Below are 24860 nucleotides of genomic sequence, written 5' to 3'. Positions count from 1 at the left end.
AGTTAGTATCGGGCAACAGCACATGGCTTCACAACCATGGCTAGTGCAATACCAACAACCGCAATTCCAACAGGTATACCAAGGATCTGAGCAACAAATCTTTACAAATAGTGGGTAGCAGTATATTCAAAACGGTCAAAATCAACCATTCTACAATGGTTATGCCCACCAACCTTACCAAAGTTACCAACATCAAATGCATTATGCTGATATGCAAAGACCAACTGCTCAGGTGATTCCATCTTATCCTGGGTATGCTTTGCCTAACCTAAATCAACAGTTACCCTTCATGGCGACTTTAGAGTTACCGGATCTAAATCGGTTAACAAACAATCCAATCGCTTATGCCCCTTGGTGGCCAGCAATTCCACATAAACTTCCATCAGATATTCCTAAATTTAATGGAAATCCGAGTGAAGATCCGTCGAATCATGTGATGACCTTTCATCTGTGGTGTTCATCAAACACCCTAAACAATGATTCAATTAGTCTTCACCTTTTCCAGAGGACATTAACTGGTCCGGTGGCAAAATGGTATATTGAATTACCCAGAGCTTCATTTGACAACTTTAGTACCCTAGCCACAACCTTTTTAACCCATTTTCAGTTACTGATAAGGTACAAAACGGGAACAGAACTTCTTACGAATTCAAACAAGCAACGACCACTCACATATCCAATCATATACATGAGTGGCGACATTGTCGTAGAATGGTAAAAACGTATGTTCCTGATCAGCTTTTAGATGAATAGTTTATTAAGTCATTATTGCCTTCCATCACGGAAGATGTGGCAAAAGGGGGAGTCTTCACCGAAGAGCAAGTTATCGCTCGTGCACAATATTTAGACTTGATTTACACTCAGTCTGGCACGCTCTACGATAAAATACCTGACGCTCCTAGACCAGAATTATCGGTCCCTCCTCCTAAATCAAACAATGACTCTCATGCCGGTGATGGCGTGATTGGCGCAACAGACACGAGATCGACAAAGGCTACATCTAAAAAGGCCCGTAATATTTCCAATCAAAATGCAAAAGAAGAAATTCTTGCCTCGGAATTAAATGTCATCTCGACAGATAAAGGCAAAGAAACCAAGAAACTAGGAGGCAAGAAGAAAAACAAAGGGAAGAAGAAGAAACAGGAGGAATCATCACCTGAAAAATCTTCTGCAAACCCTCCTGGAAATAGGAAACCAAAAAATCCATGCTTTATATGCGATGAGGATCATTGGACATCAGATTGTCCACACAGAGCTGAGCTTAAAAAATTCTTCAAGAATTCAAAAACCTCGGCAATATTAACTGATCCGTTTCTGAACCCAGGGACAAATCTGGTTGACAGTGGAAATGATTCGCCGTCTTAAGTGCTGATGTTGTCAGTTTCCAAACAGCAAAATGATGCTTTGATATCGACAAAGAACAAAGATTACAGGAATCCACAGCTGTCGAACAACAAGGATAAAGATCAACCTAGTAGTTCGACAACAACTTCGACAGAAGTTGCGCCACCCATCATTCCTGAGCTGACAATAAAACTGCCAAAGGGAGTAGTAGACAATTCGACATTTAATTCTCGTGCTAGAGCAGCATAGCATTATATTATAGTGGAAGATCTGGCCCAATCGCCATCCGCTATGTCGACACTTGAGGTACTGCAAAATTGCCCATCCCAAAAGCAGGCTTTATTATCAGCCATCGATGGGATAGACCCAAAGGATTCCAATCTTGTGTCCTTTAATCATAAAGGATACGATCCTCAGTTACCATCTCAACTAGATTTCCTCATTCATGTGAAATCCCTCAACAAAACTATTCATCGAACAATTATTGATGAGGGGGTATCTACATGTGTTATGTCGATGAGTTGCTGGAAAACTTTAGGATCTCCAACCTTGTCACGATCTTCGACGACATTAAAAGCATTCGACGGACGAACATATACCCCATATGGTATTCTAAGTAACTTGCAAGTTGAACTGGGGGAAAACCATAGAAATAGATGTTGAAGTAATCGACGGAAACCTCGATTACAACATCCTACTGGGAAGACCATGGATATATGCTATGGATGCTGTTGTGTCGACCTATTTTAGGAAGATTGCATTTCCCTTTCAAGGAGGGATTACAATCGTCGATCAACAAACTTTCCTCCCCAATGGTTCTCAAGTTACGGGAAGCATTCCAATGATCCATGGAAGCCCCCATTCGCTTCAAAATATCGGAGTAGGCCTACTAAAAGACCCTATATTAATGGGAACTTTTGCACTTCCGCCTCCAATAAATCTGGCGGAAGTAATATTGGTAGGAACCTGCAATATGATATCTTCGATTGAAAAGATCTCAGAAAACGATATAAACATGGATCATACACAGGTATTGCCTCCAAACCCAATGGAAATATTGTAGCAATCAATGTTCCTAGCATGGGAGGCAAACCCAAATCAACGCTCATCAAGCGTTTGGATAGATAGGTCTAAGGAATATGGCACCCCTTTAGATCCTTGGTCGCGAGTGCATTACACCGCCGAAGGAATTGTTAAATCAATGGTAATTGAAGGGGCACCATGGGAAGATCACCACCATCGTTCCCTTCTTCTAGATTGTGAAGAAGATACTCCTAATGACCTTCATCATCCCTCAGTTTTTGATTTCCTATCAAATACTGTAAAAACGGTGGATTCAGAGCGAAACTTGTCCAACATTGAAGAGACTATTGCCATAAATATCTCGACCAAAATAGATGTTGTAGAGAATATTTATGTTGGCAAATGTTGTTCTCCTTCAGAACTGGAAATATATAACGCTCTTTTTCGTGAATTCAGAGATGTCTTTGCTTGGTCATATAATGAAATGCCAGGCATTGACTTGAGTACCGTTGAACACGAAATCAAGATGTATCCAAATGTCAAACCAGTACGACAATGGCTACAGCAAGTGAACCCCAAGAAAGCCGCTTCCATCAAGGCAAAAGTTGAAAATCTCCTCCATGCTAGTTTCATTTACCCGGTTCCTCTAACCGATTGGGTATCGAACATTGTTCCTATTATGAAAAAACAAGGAACGATTAGAGTGTGCGTCGATTATAGGGATGTAAATCAAGCTTGTCCAAAAGACAACTACCCTACACCCTTCATTGACCAGATAATTGATGAATGCGTCGGATGCGAAATCGTTTCATTTATGGATGGATTCTCCAAGTATAATCAAATAAATATCCGCCCACAGGGCCAGTCAAAGACTGCATTTATTTGTCCGTGGGGCACATTCACATATTGAAATTTACCCTTTGGTTTAAAGAACATAGGGGAAAAATTTCAGAGGGAAATGAATTATTCCTTCCATGACATCAAAAACATCGTTCAACCATATCTCGACGACCTTCTGGCTCATTTGTGAAAGTGGACTGATCATCTGCAACATTTAAGAGCGATATTTCTACGTTGCCGACATTACAAGATATGACTCAATCCACACAAATGTGTGTTCTGTGTCAGTTCTGGTCATTTACTTGGCTTTGTAGTCTCAAAGGACAAGATTCGTCTCGACCCATGTAAGGTTCAGGCAATCATTAATTTGCCTCCACCTTCGAATTTGCTTCAGATTCAGAAACTCCAAGGGAAAGCAAACTTTCTGAGGAGGTTCATTCCAAATTATGCCGAACTTGCTAAAGGTTATACACATCTATTGAAAAAGGAAGTGCCCTTCATCTGGGATTAGGTTGCACAAGCTTCCTTTGATGCTTTAAAATAATCCCTAATGAAAGCATCATTAATGTACGCTCCTAATTATCAAAAATACTTTAACTTGTATCTGGCTGCAGCAGATACAACCATCGCAATGGTTTTAGTTCAAGAAGACAACGGAATTGAACATCCTATATATTATTTGAGTAAGAACTTAAATGATACAGAAAGCAAATATTGTTATGTTGAAAAGCTAGCGCTCGCAGCTGTTCAAGCGATACAGAAATTTCGACACTATGTCCTCTTTCGAAAAACTACCATTCTATCATATTGCAACCCCATGACTTATATATTGTCGCGACAGTTGCTGGGGGGCAAATATTCAAAATGGATAGCAATTCTAAAAGAGTTTGAACTGGAATTTGTAAAATCCAAGTCAAAGAAAGCCCTGGTTTTCAGAGAATTATTATGCGATCTCCTATCATCATCCAACGATGAAACAACCGAAGAAATTATCGTGGATGAATCTTTGTTTCTGATATCTTCAAGAAATCTGTGGTATGGAGATATAATCATTTATCTCCAAACCCAAAAATATAGGCCTAATACCTCCCGTTTCGAACAAAAGCGTATTTGATACCAATCAAAAGACTACATGATCGTCAGTGATACACTTTACTGTCGTTGTGTCGATACAGTTCTACGGAGGTGCCTCACCCATGAGGAAGCCGAAAAAGTCTTGAATGATTGCAATTCATGCACGTGTGGGGGGCATCAATCCAATTACGCTACGGCGCAAAAATTTTTACGAGCAGGATACTTCTGGCCAACAATATTCAAATATTGCATAACCCCAGTCAGAAGTTGCCATGCCTATCAAATTTTCGATAGCAAAACCAGAAGACTGCCCGCGCCTCTGCAGCCAATAGTTGTTGTTGGGCCATTCACCAAGTGGGGCATTGATTTCATGACATGTAACCCCACCTCGACCGGGGGGCATGGGTATATCATAGTTGCAGTGGACTATTTTACCAAGTGGGCCGAGGCGATGCCTACATTAGATAACACTGGTGAAATAGCTGCCCTTTTCTTTTTCAATCATGTAGTCACCAGATTCGGCGTCCCACAGGCTATAGTCACATATCATGGATCGCATTTTCGCAATCACATGATGGTCGAATTAGCTGCCAAATTAGGGTTGTCTCACGACAGCTCTACTCCATATTACCCGCAGGCCAATGGACAAGTTGAAGCAATCAACAAAGTCCTGAAGTGCATGCTGCAAAGGATGATTGGAGTCCACAAAAGGAGTTGGCACCTGATCCTGTACTCAGCCTCGTGGGCATACCGAACATTGGTAAGGAATGCAACCGGGTTTATACCTTTCCAACTAGTGTATGGCCTAGAAGCAATCTTACCAGTTCAGTGTGAAATCTCGTCCCTCAAACTCGCGATCGACCTTCTCCCCGGAACTTCAGAAGAGGAGGTTCGTTTCTTGGAACTAATCCAATTGGATGAAACCTGTAGTGATGCTACTTTGGCTAACGAAGCCCATAAGAAACAAGTCAAGGTGCAGTTCGACAAGAATTTCAAACCCCGTGTCTTCTCAGAAGGTGACTTGGTCTTGCTTTATGACCAAGAATCCGATAAATTGGGAGCAGGTAAATTCAAGTCTTTATGGATGGGCCCCTATATTGTTAAGCGAGTGTTAGCAAAAGGAGCCTACGAGTTAATGGATTATGATGGGATTCCACTGGCACAACCTCGTAACGGTTTGTACCTTAAGCGTTACTATGCATGATTCAGTGTGGTAACCTACATGCTTTTGTTTCATTTTTGTTTTCGCTAAAGTATTTGTTTTGTAAATCTGATTTTTACATTTGTCGCAGATGTCGAACGTATTGGAATCATTTGTTGGATATGCTGACGGAGCAAGTCGTAGTTCACAGAACCTATCTTCTGCGGCCTAGGCCATTTTTTGATCCAAGCGGTGAGTTAGTAAGTTTCAGAGGGGTATGTATTGGTTGATCAACGAATAAAATTGTTGAATATAGCGCGTTGATAGAACTTATCTTTGATGCCATCACACGTGGCATACGCCGACTGGTCGTCAGGCTAGACTCACAGCTCGTCATATTACAGCTCATTGGTATCTACTCCGTCCGAAATCCAGCTATCTATCGCATGTTCCTAAGGGTCAAGATTTTGGAAAGGCAATTTGATTTTATTCAATATCAGCATATTTCCAGAAACTTAAACACATTAACTGACTCATTGGAAAATTATGTGTTAGATAGACATTTGCAACATTTATAAAAAGAAGCATCTCATCAATATTTGCATCAGGATCATGTAACTTAACCAAAATAAAACTCTGAAAATAAAAAATATATATATAACTATTTATGGTTTACACATAATGTTCTGTAACCAAGACAAAATTGGTCAAATGACCCAAAACTCAAAATGCTAGGGGGCACCCTAGTCTAATGATGTTGGTGATAACAAGTCACCACATGTGTAATCATGCCCAAAATCCTAGTCCATCGACTTGGCATGCCAGTACTATGTCGCTGCAACCTCAAAGGCAGCTCGTCAGTCCTCACATCTGGAATACCGAGAGTGAGGCCCTCGAACTGATCCTGTAATGCTGAAAGAGTCTCAGCCACATCAAGGTCACGAAGGATAGCCCTTCCCACAACCTCTCCTGCTGGAGCGGCAGCTGGCATTCTCAGGTGTACTACTGGCCGAATGGGATCAACATCTACATGAGCACATGAGTTCTCATTAGTCTTGACAGAATAAAGCACAAGGATATTATAAAAGGAAAAACAATAAACAGAAATATGGTCAAGAATTTACCAATGGCACCCCACTGTTCGCCAGCCGGCAGTACCAAATCTGGGTAACCCCGAAAGTCCATACCAGCATATGGATACTCGGAATAAACCATCTCCTGACGATCAAACCACTCGAAGAAGGTATCAGAAAAGGAAATTTGAGACTAACCAACATGCCTATACATATGGTCGACCCATCTCTGCATATGTGGTTCAATCGGTGGAGGTAAACCAAGTGCAATATACTGCGGCTGCATCAATGGTATCTTTTCCAAGGCGAAGGTGGTCAAAATAGAACCATATCCAAAGTTCTTCAATCTCCCGCTTTTCACGTTGGTCAACTATTCTTTCATCACAAGGAGTACTGGGTCACACCAGTTGAACACCTTCGGTTTGAGACATTCCAAGGCGTACTGCATATAAGATCGGTTGGCCACATGAAGAGCCGCACCACCAGCCATCCTACCAAAAGTGAACAGAATGATCCTCAAAGACCTATCAGTGACATCTCGGATGATGATCTTGCCGTCTTTACTCGGCTGAGATCCCTCTCTGCAATACCTACGAACATAATCTCTCACAGATTCACCTCCACGGGTCGAACCTGATAAAGAGATAGGGGCACCTCGCCTCGATAAGCCGGTCAAAAAATATATGTCCACTACAGTCAAGGGGATGGATTTGCCCCTAATCTAGAACACCTGGCTGGTAGGATCCCAAGCATCGAGCAAATACTGTAGCAAGTTGATTTGTTGTCTCATGCTAGAAATGCGGAAAAACTTCAACAGGCCACAGTTCCGTAATGCATTTACTGTAACCGGATCATGTAAATCAAGCATGTCATCTTCTTCATGCTCACATTTTCGCAATGTAATGGTCATTTTGCTCCAATAAATCTCTGAAAACAAACAAGAGAAGAGTTAGATCCTGATTTGGTGAGAAACAAGCAAAAATTTCCATTGAAAACTGTGCATAAATTTCCTTCCTTGCGCTCATCGCACCTACAGTAGTGTTCTGGGTGCGTTGCATGTCAATTGGCCAGTGGACAGGCTAACATCCAACACACCTTTTGATGCATAAAGGGTGCGATGGAGCCAGGGCGAGTTTTTCAAACCCCAGAGGCTCAGAAAAACCAGAAATCAGGCTCAGAATGAAAAAATGGAAAGGATGAAATGTAAGAGCTTAGGTTTAGCTCCTACCTAGTCCAGACGGCACCGAAAATCGTCCACAGAATCTCCCAGAATCAGCTAGCGAAAAATCGAAGGTGGAAAGCACCTCCAAAGCTCCAACAAGCCAAATTTCAAATGAAATGGTAAAATGAGAGGTAAAAGCACTTTTAAATTACTTTTGCGTAATTCGAAGAAAATATTAGTGTCCTAACTCATTTTTCAAACATATATTATTCATTTCTAACTAGTTTGATGAAGCAATTGAGCATGCAGTACAATCTTTGAAAGAACAAAGCTATTAATGGTAAAGTCAAGAAATGACCATTATATCGAGCAGTTTTAACGCGGACTTCATGCTCGTTAAAAAATAAACATAAGCAATGAGAAAATGTTTCACCCAGTGTTTAAGCTCAATAAAAAATGAACCAATTTCTGGTAAATAACCGTCGTGAATGTAGTACTTCAGCCTTTAAAGCCTTGGTCGTGTTCTTATCATCACCTCAACTCTGTATTGGCCGATCATTCACCTCCATTTGATTGTTTACCCCTTTTGAGGAACAACTGCGAAGAGTGATCCTGTTAGCCATCCTTGTAACACTGTAGTGATTGGGAAATTCCAAACCTTACCTGGAATCAGCTGCTACCCAAATTTATCACTCGTTCCTAAAAGACGAGTCTCCTTTAAGCTCTTTTCTACTGACTCGTAAAATATGAAATGATTGTCGAACCATTGCCCTTTCCAGCTCGTTAAAGTGACCGGAAGTGCTATCCCTCCTTTAGATTTTAATCTTTTTGGACCGGAAGGATTATTACACAAAAAGATTGAGCGCTTGTTTTGTTCGGCTCGTTAAAAGTATTGAAAATTCATTCCTTCTGTATTGTTTTATACTTTTCCAGACTTAAGGGATTAGATGATGAAAAAGGATTTTTGGAGTTTCCTTTACGTCCCTTTTCAGACTCTCTAAAATTGAAAAGGATCAAGTTATCTTTGTCGTTAAACTCGTTAAAACCTGATAGCGACAAACTTGTCCACAGCTGACAAGAACGAGTTTCACTATCGCTAGGCTCGTTAAAACATAGCGATGGGTTTGCCCTAAGGGAAAATTATAGAACAAGCATATCTTATCCTCCTCAAGCTTGAAAAAAATAAAGAGGTACTGGTCAGCAATGACTGGGGAAAAATTGGGAAGAAAACTTGAAGAAACTTTGTTTGTAGCAAGCCGCTCTTGAACATGCCACTTTCACTCCGCATCCAAGTCGGGTTGGGTTGTTTCATTCACCGGTCACATCACCATGGTCACATCACACCATCCACATTGGGGGTTAATGCTACCAATCCATCATGTCAATATCGCCGATATGTTCAAGAGAAGTCACTCAGAGAATTCACCTGTGTCTCACCCGTTGCAATACATTTACGCTCCATTCTTTCATGACCGCTACCCTAAACCTTATATCACTAGACCGTTTTCACCTCCATTAAAATCATTTGCTCCGTTCCGTGTCATTGATGTGGGATTCATTAAGGCCCTCCTGTGACAGATCACTTCTTGTCGACATCAGCTCATTATCCAAGAAGTCGATCTAGGAACACCCATTTTAGTACTTTGAAGCTTGCATGCCTCAATGGCAAGTTTCTCACTTCCGGCGATAGGTTTACATCAATGGCCTTCGACCGAAAGATTTTGCGTGGTGTTCGACGCCAAGTCCCTTATTCACACCACGTGAATTGTACTACAGTACCTTGAGGATCATTATCATTATCGGTGATTCATCTCGCGCCTGTTAACAACTTACATCATTGGCTAGTAATCAGGCGATGTCTTTCCATGTTCGACTCCAGAACATCTCTCACATCGATCGACTTGTACTTTGAGTGAATATCGAACGAGATTGAAGACCCCGGATCTAGTTTCATCCATCCGGGCTGCGATATATATTCAGGAAATAAAGACATCAAATGTACATCGTTGCGGCACAAATAATCATCCAATCTAAGGGATGATGGCTCTACCAGAATCATCAGTCTACACTCAGACGATTGTCTGTCCTATGTACATGAAAATGAATTTATAAAGCTGAGCATGGGAATGCTCACCTCAGCTAGATCATGAAAATATTATGAAGATAATGTATTGTATTATATCTTATTACAGGTCTCCTTCCAGCTTGAAAGAACTTTGGGTCCTCATGATAAAGCATTTCACCCGACATCAAAAAGATTAACGACCTCATGCTTTAGGGGGAAACTGTTATAGACATTTTTGGGCACTGCAACCCCCAAGCATAAAATGTCCATAAACCAAGGGCTCCTAAGTCCCTAAAAGTGTTGTTCCAACCCCTAAAAGAACAAGGTTAACTGATTACAGCTTCTCCCAGAAGTTCTCCATGAAAAACTACTCAGAACTGGTCAAAACTAGATCATTTCACCTGCTCCATAGGCAAAGTGCGTTGCATCTCACCTAAATACACACAGTAGGTGCATTGCATTTCAAAAATCCCTTCTATGGGGTGCGATGGGCGAGAAGGGACAAATAGCATTGTCAATCCGCGAGGTGGAGAAGCATGGAATCTTCCAAAAAATTCTCTTGTGACACTTGCCTCTCTGAATTCGACCAGGGATGAGTAAGAGATCACCAATCTCCAAGTGGAAGCAAGAACTATCAGAGGGAAGACACTAATCAAATCACAAGCTGACTCATCTCCCTTACAGACATCTATATATGGATCCCTCATCCCAGAGATCCATGAGGTTGGAATTTTTCATCTTGTAAGGAATTGTTGTTGGTTTCTTGAGGCAACACCATAGTGTTGGGTGATCAAAGCTTTTCATGAGGTGAAGAAGGGCTTACTTGCTGAGAGGATGATGCTGGGTCAAAACAACTGGTGTAACTCTCTTGGCTCTTTCTTGATTATTAATAAAGCTATTCAAGTTTTCCTCCATACTCTTGTGTAATTTATGTTTCATGCATTTGTATGGTCAATTTACATCTGATCCTAGATTGTTTATGATAATAGATCCATGTTCTTGTATAGTGTTATGCTGCTTTGATTCTACAGGTACTCTGTGAAGCTGGGTATACGAGAAAGCAAGTAGCAAAGGACTATCAGAAGAGAGAGGAATTGAGCAAGGAACCAAGCGCAAGACAGAGGTTGGTCTCCTTTTTCCTTCTCTCATCTATCTTTCATAAAGGAAAACGAAAGTAGTTTTACTTTGTTTGTTTCTAAGGTAGCTACCAGCCTTAGTGGGATTAGCAGTTTCGCATAGACACTTTTCCCTGTAACAATGGCTCATGGAGATTCAAGCTCTTCATGTTTACTACTAAATAAATGGACATATAAAGTGGAATACTAAGTCTATAAGCTTTAGACCTTTTATAATGATTCAAAAGCTTCTTATTTTAGGGATTTGATTCTTTTCATTGGTCTTGTAAGATTTTCCTTATGAAGGTGCAATCAAGTTTTATCTCCTAAGTGGAAGGTATTTTTAATCCTAATTTTACCATGCCTATTCCTGTAGTTATCCTAAAAATTCTTTGTTTTTTCTTGTACTTATAATTGTATCTATTGAAAATATTAGCAAGTGTTCCATGATTTGTGCCTTGATCATAGGAGCTAGAACGATTTCCTAAATTTGTGACTTGAGTTCCTAAAATTAGGAGATTCCCTATAAATTAGGACAAGTTCCTAAAATTTAGGAATTAGTCCCTAAAAATTAGGACGGGTTAGGATGCAGTTAACTGATCTGTTGAAATTGAAATTCAAGTTCTTGATTTTCTAGTGTGAGATGATTAAGGAATAAAACAAGTGATTTAGTTTCAAGTGGTTGACTTGAAATAGGAAGAGTTACATGAGGCTTGAGAAGTTAACTCATGTTAACTCAATCAATCACAAAATCATTCCTTAATTAGAAAACTCATTAATTTTAACCATTTGAATTGCATTTAAAAGTAGGAAAGAAGGCACAAGTTTAACCATTATTTTCGTGAGCATGAGTTGGTGAGACCAATCAATAGGAACCAAGAGTGTGTGCATGGATCTTGGGAGAGGAAGAGTGTGCAAGAGAAGCTTATGCACAAGTTGGTGGAGGGAAGCAGAGATCAATAGTCTTGCAAAGGTTTCAAGATTAAATATAATAGGAAAGACAAGTGTGTCTTTCAGAAACAATTATATTTTGTATGAGATCAATTTCGTAACTTTTTCTATCAATAAAATTATCATTAAGAAAATGGTTTTCCCAATTGGTTTCCCTAAACAATTCTTTGTTTTTGAATTATGTGACTGTGCTTTTGTTTATGTTCCTATTCCACTAAATCTTTTAGGGAAATTTTGTGTTTTTGAAAGGAAAATTTGTTTTTATATTATTCATATTAGCATATCATAATTTCGTGGATTTTCTACATGGCATCGCATCTCTTGGAACATATTTAAGGGTACATGGAACTTATGACTGGAGTGATGGACTCAGAGAGCATGGTGGGAAAGAACTATTATTCAAAGAAAATTATATAGAAGAAAGCACGGAATTGTTCTAGTTTAGAGGGAGTAGCTACAGTAGTGGAGACCTTGGTAGAGTTGAAGACAAATCCAGGTGGGGGAGGTTCTTCTAGGAACACCTTCCTCGCTAAGAGGGAGTGTTGAAAATATTAGTGAGAAAAGGGTTCCTTGATTTTTTTCCTTAATCAGAGGAGCCAGAATTAGTTCCTTCTTGTGCATGACTCGAGTTCCTAAAAATTAGGAGATTCCCTATAAATCAATACAAGTTCCTATAATTTATGAATCTGTCCCTAAAAAGTAGGACAGGTTGGGATGTAGTTATCTGATGTGTTGAAATTGAAAGTCAAGTTCTTGATTTTATAGTGTGATTTGATTGAGGAAAAACGCAAGTGATTGAGTTTCAAGTGGTTTACTTGAATTATGACAAGTTGCATGAGGCTTGAGCAGTGAACTCATGCTAACTCAATCAATCACAAAATCATTTGTTATTATTAGAGAACTCACTAATTTTAACCATTTGAAATTCATTTAAAAGGAGGAATGGAGGCACAAATTTAATAATTATCTTGGTGAGCACGAGTTGGTGAGACCAAGAAATAGGAAGCATAAGTTTTTGTTTGGATCTTGTGAGAGGAAGAGTGTACAAGAGAAGCTTGTGCGCAGGTTAGTAGAGGGAATAAAAAATCAACTTACTTTCAAATATTTCAAGATTAAATCAAGAAGGAAAGACAAGTGTGTATTTCAAATTGAAACAGTTGTATGTTGTAGAGATCAATTGCTCTATTTTTTCTATCAATAAAATTCTCATTAATCAAAACCTTTTCCCAATTGGGTTCCCTAGAAAATTATGTGTTTTTGAATTGTGTGATTGTTCTTTTATTTTTGTTCCTATTTCGTTGCATATATCTATGTGAAAAGAAAGTTTATTTTCAGATCGTTCATATTAGCATATCAAAATTTCGTGGGTTTTCTAAAGTATCTACCTTATCATATCTATGAACATTTTCTTTCAATACATCACTTATGTTAGTTGCACCTACTTTAGGCTATCCATATACAATATCCACAAGTGATGGTGAAAATTATCTAAACAATTTCAAAGGAAGACTTACTAGTGGTAGTGTGGATAATTTTATTTTTTTTTTAAATAAATTTGTATTACCTCAAAAAACCATATTACATCATTCCTTCAATAAACACGGTACAAAGAAATACAATTACAGCCTTCCTAGTCTTAGATGATAGGATTAATCATGGGTTTTTTTCTTCTTTCATTTTCTCTAGCAAGACATCTATCCAATCCAATGGATGGCGAGGAGCATATGTAGATGAGACATTGACAGCATTTCCTTGAGATGCTTTAACTGTAAAATATTCTAGCATATTTTTTATTTCCTTATCACTATTTGAGTGATTTGATTCATGGGTATGTTTGTGCCTACTCATTGACAGAGCCAAAATTATGGTTTTGATAATTTTTTTAACCATCCTATCATTATCAATTTTGATGTAGTGGCCTACTAAGTTTCCCACATCTTCTAAAACATTTGGATGAGACAAATGGATGGAAAAATTAGGGATCCTTACCCAAACTAGAGTTTTCAGGGCCAACATTGAAAAGAGGATTAAAATTAGAGGAACATGGTTGAAAAGAGATACTGAAGCGACCCCAAAACTAGGGTCCTTGATAAAAGACCTTCTATCAGTCCTCTAAATTTTTGAAGACCACAACAAAGAATCCTTTGGAGAAAAAATGTAGCACAATTTTATAAGACCAGTTTTGGTTCACCCACTCCTGAAGGGTAGATGTTGATGTCCAAAAGCTATTAAAATGGTAAATAAGTTCTTTTTATTCAAAATATGCCTCTATTAATCTATATATCACGTTATCCACTTCAAGATATGGGGTTTCCACTACCTGATCTACCACAAATGTTAGTCCTAAGGGATATTTATGATTTGGAGGTAGAGTGCCTAGTTTTAGAACATCCTTAAAGTATTTGGGTTGGGATTATGACGGCACACCCTAGCCTTTGGCTCCACCTCTTACTCCCGAAGCCATATAAATCGTGACATCCTTAGTTGTTCCAGAATCACTGATGGATTTATAATCTTGAAATTGTTGACATCATATAGGAGCTAAAAACTGCCATATATGTTTCTCACCCAATCTTGAATCCTGGTTGTGAGTGTGGAGATGAGATATGTGGCTTTAACCTGAAAACAAAGGGAAAATCCTAAGAATTGTTTCACAAAGATAGTAAAACTTGCTAGATCTAGGGTAATAACCTCCCCCTAGAATTAAAAAGAATCATAGCCTTAAGAGTTGAGGTTGCTTCCATCCCACTGAAGGGTTTTTAATGCTTCTAATGAAATCATATAAACCAGGATTTGCATGAGCCATAAATGTCGCAAGACTATATCCAACCCGAGCAATGGAGGATCTCTCTTCTAAACTCTGGGACAAATTTATGTAATCACTACAAGGGCGTTGATCAGAAAATATAAGAGATGTATTGTGACCATCCCTTTCACCTATAGATCTAGTCCAACAAATAGTTTTTGTTCTGATGTGTTCAACAACTCTAATGATAGTTATCATCCACCAACCCTTGTTTGGAAATCATAGCCATACTGCATTACACTCAAAAACATTCATGTCCAGGGGTCTATTCCTTACCTACATCGAGGGGCCTTTCACAGCTATTGTTGATGAAACGTATGGATAAAAGTGGGCCATTGTCAAAGGTTAAGATGACTAGAAAATTTTTGAAAAGAAGGATTAGTGTGGAAAAATTTATTATAAGAATCTTGTATGTAAACCAAAATTTTCATTGCATTTACTTTGAATCTTCTAATTATAACCCCTCAAATTTTGAACCAAATTTTGATTTATTACCTCTACACATGGTGATTGTTCATAATACCAACCATCTTTTTTGTTGAACACTAGGTAAATTACTCGCAACCTATAGCATAGTATTTTTTCCATGTAATATCAGTATCCATGGACAATTATGTCTTTTGATTAAACACTGCTTATAGCTTAGTATTGAGAAAGGAAAAAGAGAGGATCATGTGATATAGGTGAGTTATTACTAACATTTGCTTGGTTTTACTGATACATAAACCACCTTGAATATTCCTATCATCAACTCATCAGAACAAATCTAAACCTTAAAAAAAACTATAATGAACCTATGCTCAATTGTGTGACTATCTCTTTGTATTTCTCAACACTAGCAGCAAATCAGGAAAAGAAAAAAAGGTGTCATTTGGATTACTTATCTACTATTACATATGAAAAAGAATACAATTGAAAGAAACACATAATGGAACACAAATATTTACCCCAAAATAATACAGGAAAGCCAACATTCAATGAACGATTGTGTCTTTCATCTTCTTAGATCTACGGTAATAACCTCCCCCTAGAAGCAAAAAGAATCATAGCCTTAAGAGTTGAGGTTGCTGATGAGCCCCAGAAATGGGTAACTATATGAGCTCATTTGCCTCTTATTTTGAATTAATCCACCATTCTCAATAGTTTTTTGCATTTTTTTGAATATATTTATGCTAATAGAGTGAATTGGGTTAGTCACCTTGCCATGTAGTCTAATGAGTGTTTTATGCAGATTTTTTGGACAATTTTGGACAAAGACAAGGAATTAATGAGTAAATGGCAGCCAAAGTCGAGGAAAATAGGGAATATGACTTGTAGGGGTGGTGTCTACTTCATTAAAGACCCCTTTCCTTGAATCCTCCATCAACAAATCGAAGCACAAAGGGCCACATTGATGATTCCAAGGGGCTGCCAAGCAAGTCAAATAGGATTATTGTTTACCTTCAGTTCTAAGAAGCCGAGTTCCTTGATTTTATGAGGACTGTTGGAAGTCCTCATTTGTATAAATAAGAAGGCTTACAGCCTCAGTAGGTTAGCCAATTATTAGTATATTTTTGTACTTTTTTGCAGCATTGTGCTCAGCTCATTTTCGAGCTGTTTTTGAGAATAGTTGATGTGATGTAACTCCTATTTTTGATAGTGAAGATGAAATAGGTTTTGAGCCAGCATTGATCTCTTTCAAAGGGCTGAAGATCTTGGGTTAGGGCCCAACCCAAGCTACCCAGCACCTCCTTCGTATACTTCTATGTTTTTCTTCCATTCATGAGTTAATTTCTGTTGCATAGATTCATTTTACTTCATCAGATTAGGTTGCTTTTGATGGTTAGTATAGTTGTTTTTGTTTCAAGTTGCTTAAGTAAGTTGTTGCAGTGCCAGAAAAGGATCCAAAAAGGCCAACAGAAAGCCCTGATCTCCTTTCTCCCTTCTTGGGACTATGATTTGAGGTCAAGGCAATACTGCTGCTACCAAAAACATAGTTGTTGCTCTTTCATGCAACTGCTAGTGTGATAACTTGATTTGGAAAAGTTGATATTGGTTCAGATTCACTTTCTTAGATCATTTCCTATTATTTTACCATAGTTCTCTCGCATTCTTTTCTATTCATAAGGTATTGTTCAGCATTTTTCTGTTTGTAGGTCAGAAATTAGGTCAAGCTAGACAAAACTCTGTTTTTTGTTCTTTCTTTAGTCAGTTTTAATAAGTAAATGTGTAGATCTCTTGCAGGACATCCTAGCCCATCATTCCTCCATAAAAAATCCAACACTAGCTCACTCCTCATAGATTCCCCATCTCATTCACCACATTTCGCCAATCTGCGTTAATTTCTACGTTTTTTTATTAAAGTTGCCTTCTTGCCATTTGAACAAATCCAACCATCACGTTCATCCTTGATCTTCCTTGACAAGTTCTAGACACCTAAACCCCCTCATCCAGCCTTCATTTCCCTTTTCTCATCATTTTTCCACCTTCAAAACTCCAAAAACATCTTTCAGCCTCCTCTTGTAGAACCTCCTGTAGATCCCCTGCAGCCTCCTGTAGAATTTCCTGTGACTAATTTTTTGAAGTTTGATCAAAATGAAAGTCTTAGAAAGGTACTAGGGGCTTCTTAGGACCTCTCCATACCTTCCTCCACCTATGCAACAACCAAATCCACCTTTCTTTGCCACCAACCCTCTGCACAATCACAACCAGATAAATCACAAGCATAACAATTTCACATAAAAACACTCAACAGTACAAAAAAATGATTTATTCTTATTTCTTTTCAGAAGTAGCTTGAATAAATGCAACTTACCTTTTCAATAGTCAATGGCACCCATTTAAGTAGTTTCCATCTCTTTTCTTGCAAAAGTAGGGTTAGCGGGTAAACTAAGGTTTGCTAGGGTTTGTGTTCCATTTCAGTTTTCACTCTCTTTCTACACATAAATAGCCTTTGTAGAGTTAGCTTTCTTCCATCATAGTTAAAAGCTTCTTCTAAGAACTCATAGAATTTAGCTTAAGCTCCTAGCGAACTTGCGCCAGCTGATCAAGTGACATCCTGCAGTAAGAGCTAGTACTTGTGCATACAGCACCATCGCTTCCAAGTTTGTTACGAACTACGGGTTGATAAAAGTAAAGTGGAAAGCCCTAGGAGTTGCAACATTATTTCTGCAATACTGGTTCTCACCACTTTTTGGCGTCGTTGCCAGGGAAGCGTCAGAGTATTTTGTGATTATTGTTTTTCTTCTATTTTCTACTGCAACATTCTGCTAAGTAGTTTATCTCATCAAAAGTAGAGTAGTTGTTTCATTTCAGTTCTACAAGTTCAATTCTGCAATTTCAATTCTGCAAAAGTAGATTTGGCATTTCATATTTTCATTTCCATTCTGCAGTACCATTGCTGCAAGTGTAGATTAGGCATTTCCTACTTTCACTTCCATTCTGCAATTCCATTTCAACAAGCGTAGATTAGGCGTTTCTTGCTTTCATTTCAATTCTGCAATTTCCATTTCAGCAAAGTAAATTAGTCATTTCCTGCTTTCATTTCAATTATGCAATTTCATTTTAGCAAGATTCATTTCAGCTAGTTGCAATTTTTTGTTCAATACATTTCAGTTTTTGCAGGTACAAGCAAAAAAAAAAACAAAAACAAAAATCACCCAAAAAGAGATTTCCTTTCATGCCTCGTAGGAACAGAGACAATTCAGAAAAATTCCTACCCAACACCCCCACCACATTACTAAGTCACCCTTCTCTCTTCTTTGGTGGCAGTGATCCAAAAGAACGTATAGGTGAACCTCCAGAGATGTACGAAGATCCTATAATAGAAGAAGAGCAAGAAACCATTCCTCCTGAGACCATGGCTAAAAACATAAACGTTAGAGGAAATGGGGAAAGAATAGAAGGTGTCTTTCCTATTTGAGAGACCAATGGGGACGAAAAAATGAAAAACATAAGTCCTTCAGCCTTACCTCACTTCCATGTATTGACTATCGAAGATCCTTGAATTTGATGTTCTATGTCGAACCTATGACTATGCAGAAGACGAGTAGAAGTTGAAACGGTTTCCTTCTACCTTTAAGGATGCAGCATTGTGCTGGTTCATGGGGTTACCTGGAAATAGTGTCACAACTTGGGCTCAGATGCAGCAAGCCTTTAACAATAAATATCGGGACTACTGTAGGTTAAAGGATACCAAGGAAGAAATATTCCAAATGATCATGGGAAGTGATGAAGCTTTAGAAGACTATGAAGAGAGATTTCAACTCAGTTATAAAAGGGCCAGGTGCACACTTAATCCCGAATCTCTGAAGTTGGTCCTACTCAGAGGAGTTCCTGAAGACCTTCTAGATACCCTCCATTTTTTGGTTGGGGGATACATCTACCAACTACCTTATGATGACATAAAGACTGTGTTTAGTAACCATTCTAGGTCAACTATAAAGAGAGGTAGGGGAAGTCAACCTTTAGCTAGTACACCCTCATCCAGTTCATCCCTTAGAAATGAACTTGAGAATCGGTTGGAAGATTTCAAGAGTGAGATGAGGCAAACTCTTGCCATGCAAATGGATACCTTGCATATCAAAAGGAAACAAGAGGAAGCCGAGAGAGTTTTGGCCATCTTTTGTCCCAGGTGCACTAGAAAGCATCCTAGGAGAAGACCATTGCACTCTATAGAAGTGTGTTTAGTCTGTGAAGAAGACCATCCTACAAATCAGTGCCCTTCCTTGCCCAGAATTGAAGTTTCATATCAGGGTGCTAAAGGAGCCACTAAACCACTCTATTTCATGAACCAAAGGAGGCCACATGGACCCAAACCTTACTATCAGGGAATGCAAGGGACATCCCAGACCTATTACAACCCAATCAAGCCACTTCCATGCCTTCTTGGGGTCCCCCTGATCATCCTTCCTGGTCTAAACCCCCTCCTTGGTCGTATCCTCCTCAATACCAGGCTCTGCTAGTTGCTCATTCGCTTCACTCTTATGCTCAGCCACAGCCTCAGTAGAATGCACCTCATTAGGGGTGGAGGCCCTAGTACAACCCTCCTCCCGCTCTTTTTCCTCTACCACCTACTCAACCACAACCATTGCCTCCTACTCCACCAAGACAACCCCAAATACCTGCTCAACCGAACTCGAACCCTAATAACAGATAAGCCCAACAGATATATAATGGAGAAACATCATGTCCGACCTATGCTGTGGAAATTTAGGAGATTAACCTATGATCTGGGAAGATTCTCCAAAATAGCCAACCTCCTCCTAAGGAGGATGAGGGAGAAAAATAGGAAAGTGAACCAAAAGTCATTCCACCCTTTCCTGAGAGACTAACTAGAACCACACAACCGACCCCAGAAGAAACTGAACTTCTAGGAGAATTAAAACAGTTATGTGTAAAGATACCACTTCTCCAAGCCATGAAGGATGTGCCTATATACAAAAAGATGATGAAGGAGAAGTGCTTCAGGCACCCAGGAAGGCGCAAGAGAGATGCTCCAACTATCAATGTCATAGGACAATTGTCTGACCTGATGTTGGGGCAAGTAATCTGTTCGAATTATCTAGATACTGGGAGTCTTGTAGTCGCTGTCCACATCAATGGCACTGTAATTCCCCATACCCTGATTGATCTTGGGGCTGCCATTAATGTGATGATCAGGGACACTATGCTCAAGCTCAACCTTCAGGGTTCCCTGAGAAAGACCACAACAGTACTGCAGTTAGCAAACCGCTCCATCGTGACCCCTGAGGGGATTGTGGAACATGTAATGGTCTCTGTTGATTCCTGGGAGTACCCTGCTGATTTCCTGGTTCTTCAACTAGAGGCAAAGCTCACTGGGTATCCTCTCATCTTGGGAAGACCTTGGTTGGCTACTGCGGATACCTACATCAATTGTCAAGCTAGGAACATGACAATCAAGAATGGTTATATGTCCAAGCAGCCAGTCATATATCCTCTGCCCAACCTTTGTTATAGCATGATTTACCTCCCTAGTTGGAAGAGGAAGATGAGGATGAAGTCTATTCCTCACCATTATGTATAGTGGAAGCTACCATGGGGGGCCCACAAACTGAGGATTATCTTATTGAAAACTTGATTCAAAATCCTCCCCCCAGTCTGTTGCCATTAGAAGAGTTGGTGGAAGAAAGCCAGACCAATCCTATAGTTGATATCTATGTGGCTGATCCAGCCTCTCTCTAAGTTAAGAATGTGGAATTTGTCCCAGAAAGAACCTTGAAGATCAACTCATCCCAATCCACCTCTCAAGAGAAAGAATTGTGTAACTTATAGAAAGACCACTTGGATGCTTTTTCTTGGAGCTATACGGAGACGAAGGGAGTCCACCCTTCAGTCTGTACCCATCACATTTACATTAAAGAAGATTGTAAACCAGTCAGGTAACCTCAAAGGAGGAGTAATCCATCCCTTAAGGACATTGTCAAAGAAGAACTGCAAAAGTTTTTGGATGCAGGATTCATCTACCCCATCTCTGATAGCGAATGGGTCTCTCCTTTGGTGCTAGTGCCAAAGAAAAATGGGAAGTGGAGAATCTGTGTAGATTATCATGAACTAAATAAGGCCACCAAGAAGGACCATTTCCCTTTGCCTTTCATAGATCAAGTGCTAGATGGCCTGGCAAGGAAGAATTTCTTCTCCTTCCTAGATGGGTTTAGCGGGTACAACCAGATCCAAATCAGCCTGGAAGACCAAGATAATACCACTTTCACTTGTTTGTGGGGTACTTTTGCATACCGGTCCTTCCTTTTTGTTGTGCAATGCTCCCGCCACTTTCTAGAGAGCATACTAAGCATATTTTTTGAACTGGTTCATGATTTAGTGGAAATCTATATGGATGACTTTACCCCTTATGGTTCTAACTTCCAGGAAGTTGTGACTAACCTGGGAAAAGTTTTAGCCAAGTGCATTGAAATGAACCTGTCCCTCTGTCTTGAAAAATGTGAATTCCTAATGAGTGAAGGAACTGTGCTAGGTTATACAATTTCTCAGCAAAGATTACAGGTGGATCCCAACAAGATTGCCATCATCCAAAGGGTCCCACCTCCTCAAAAGGTAAGAGATGTTCGGAGTTTCCTAGGCTTAGCAGGTTATTATAGAAGATTCATTAACGATTTTAGTAAGCTAGCCTCTCCATTGTTTGGTCATTTGGGAAAATATGTTGAGTTCATATGGACTGACAACTATCAAAAGGCTCTAGACACCTTGAAAGATAAACTGGTAACTGCCCCAATCTTGAGAGGTCCAAACTGGGCCCTACTTTTCCAGATTCATACAGATGCCTCGAACAAATCAATAGGAGAAGCCTTAGGGAAAATTGATGAAAAGTTGCCTTATACCATATATTTTGCAAGTAAAAACTTGTCCAAGGCAGAATTAAACTACACTGTAACTAAAAAGGAGCTCCTAGCTATAGTCCATCCCCTAAATAAGTTCAGACACTACATCACTGGCTATCAAATAATTGTACACACTGATCATGCTACAATTAAGTATTTGATGAATAAACCAGATGTAAATGCTTGTATTATTAGATGGCTACTGTTATTGCAGCAATTTGATTTAACCATTATTGATAAGCTGGGTAAGGAAAATATTGTTGTTGATTTTCTGTCTAGATTAGATCTGCCTACAGGTAAAGAAGGAATGGTGGATGATAAAATGCCAGATGAACACCTAAACTCTATCTCGGTACTCTCTCCATGGTTTGTTGATATAGAAAATTACTTGGTTTCAGCACAGTTTTTGCCACACCTATCCTCAAAAGAGAAAAGCAATATAGTGAGGAAAAGTGCTCCCTTCACCTAGATTGGGGGAAATCTCTTCAAACTTGGCCCAGATCATATTTTGAGGCGATGTGTCAGGGAGGAGGAAGTTTTTAACATTCTCCTAACCTATAACGATGGGCCTTGTGGGGGCCATTTTGTAGCAAAGAGGACTACCTTCAAAATTCTGCAAGTAGGTTACTATTGGCCCACTCTTCATCAAGATGTCAGAAGATATATCAGCCAATGTGACCAATGTCAAAGGATGGAGAAACCTACTCCAAGGGATGAGATGCCCCTGCAACCTCAAGTGATTTTTGAGCCATTTAAGAAGTGGGGCATGGACTTTGTGGGTCCTATCAACCCTCCTTCAAAACAGAAATCCTACATCATTGTGTGTACTGATTACCTAACAAAATGGGTAGAAACAAAGGCGATCAAGGTAGCAATAGAAGAAAAAGTAGATGAGTTTTTGAGGGAGAATATCTTCTACAAGTTTAGCTATCAAAGAGAATTAGTCACAGATCAAGGGAGTCAGTTTACATCCAATCTGATAAAAGACCTGCTCACACACCACAAAATTAAGCACAGAACTTCCACCCCTTATCATCTGCAAGAAAATGGACAGGTGGAAGTCACTAACAGAGCCTTGGAAGGGATTTTGACCAAGGGGGTGAGCAGCAGCAGAAAAGATTGGGTAGATTGATTAGTTGAGGCCACCTGGGCCTATAACACCACATGGAAAACCACCACAGGGTTCACGCCTTATGAGCTGGTCTACGGGAAGAAGGCTTTGTTGTCAATAGAATTTGAATAGAACACATTAAGGATGGCAGCTCAGTTGGACTTAGATCTCAGCCAGGCACAAAAGGAAAGGTTACTTCAGCTAAATGGATTGGATGAATAGATATTTCAGGCTCTTATCCACTCAGAGGTAGTCCAAATTCAAAGAAAAATATGGCATGACAAACACCTCAAAGAAAAACAATTCCAGGAAGGAGATTGGGCGCTGCTGTATGGTTCAAGATATAAAGATTTCAAGGGAAAACTGAGGACAAGATGGCTAGGACCATACATAATAGAAAAATGCAATGATAATGGTTCAGTTCTGATCCATTCCATCGATGAAGAAGCCATCCCCATGCTTGTCAATGGGCATAGGTTGAAGATCTAAAGGAAGCCCCTTTCCAAGAAGGAATTCATTGAGAATCTGAGTAAAATAATGTTGGTAGTGGAGAAAGTCTCTACCTCCACTCCACCCACACCCAAAACAAAAACAAAAAACAAAAGAAAAAGATCCATGGGTGAAAACCTCCTGGAGGCACCCCAACTGTCTCAAAAAAAAAATGATGAGAGGAAAAAAGAAAATGGAAAAAACATAAGAAAAACTAACTTCTTTTGAATGCATTGCAAATTGCAGGGGGTTCATAGAAGAAAAAGGACATGGCCAGGCTACATACACCCTTGATAGCTCATTTCTCCATTGCGATTATCTTTCTCCAGGCCTTAGTCTCGCTTGTTCTGGAGATTTTGCATCCTACAGGAGACTCTGTGCATTCTACAAGAGGCTCCTGTAGGAACCACAGACAGCTCAAAATCAAGTTCAGGAAAGATTTATAGGGCTAGGAATTTGTCCGAAAGCGAGAAGCAGCTACAAAAAATCCTACAGACCTATTCTCTCTAGATAGTTGCTCCAGAACTGGCCCAGTCTAATAGCAGTAATTCGGGATGTGAAGCCCACACCTTTCTTCCCCTCACCTCTCCTTACTAGTCGAGCGTGCTTACGCACCCTAAAGGTCCTATTCTTGCCATTTTAGGAGGCGGAGGTTTTGGTAGTTTTCCAGATGCATGAACTGACGGGTGGGAATAGAGTCGGGTGCACTACTACGGTTGAGGTATCTATGATGTATTTTCTTCCATTGCCCCTTTTCTCTTTGAAACAGTAGCCTCTTTCAACGGGCAGCGTGCCAGTTTTTCTTTTTCAGGCCCACAAACTTTGTTATCAAGAAGATCCAATCCCTGAACCCACTACAGACACTAAATGAAGGGTCTGGATTCCTGTAACAATTGATCCCTTTAAAAAATCAAGCTCCAGAGGCAGGGTCAATGCAGCCAAGATGTATGCAACGTGCAAGGAGAGGTTCTTGATCGGAAATCACCAGCATAAGGTAGGAAGGCCACCAGTTCAGAGGCCACGAGCACCAGCAGCAACAGCAATAAACAAAACAAAGTGCCAAAGTCTGAGCATGCAGAGCATGGTAGCGATTAACAAGTAAGTGGCTAAACCCATTCCTCTATTGCATGAATACTAGTTAGAAACTGCATGAACCATTGAGATGGTCATGACTAAATGAAATCAGTGGCCAACTAACTAGCGACCCTCATCCAGTTCAACCAAGCCTCATCCAATTCAAACAGCATTCAGAAGGTGCAGTCAGCACATGTGGTCCGTCAACTCAGGAAGAAAAACTCAAAACTGGTAGTGGTGGCAGTGTATAATGTG

Source organism: Pinus tabuliformis, chromosome Q (assembly GCF_031772625.1).
Source record: "Pinus tabuliformis cultivar Carrire ecotype Pingquan chromosome Q, CPIR1, whole genome shotgun sequence".
NCBI classification, from domain to species: domain Eukaryota; kingdom Viridiplantae; phylum Streptophyta; class Pinopsida; order Pinales; family Pinaceae; genus Pinus; species Pinus tabuliformis.
The sequence above is the reverse complement of the archived record's forward strand: the minus strand, read 5'-3'. Positions refer to the sequence as shown.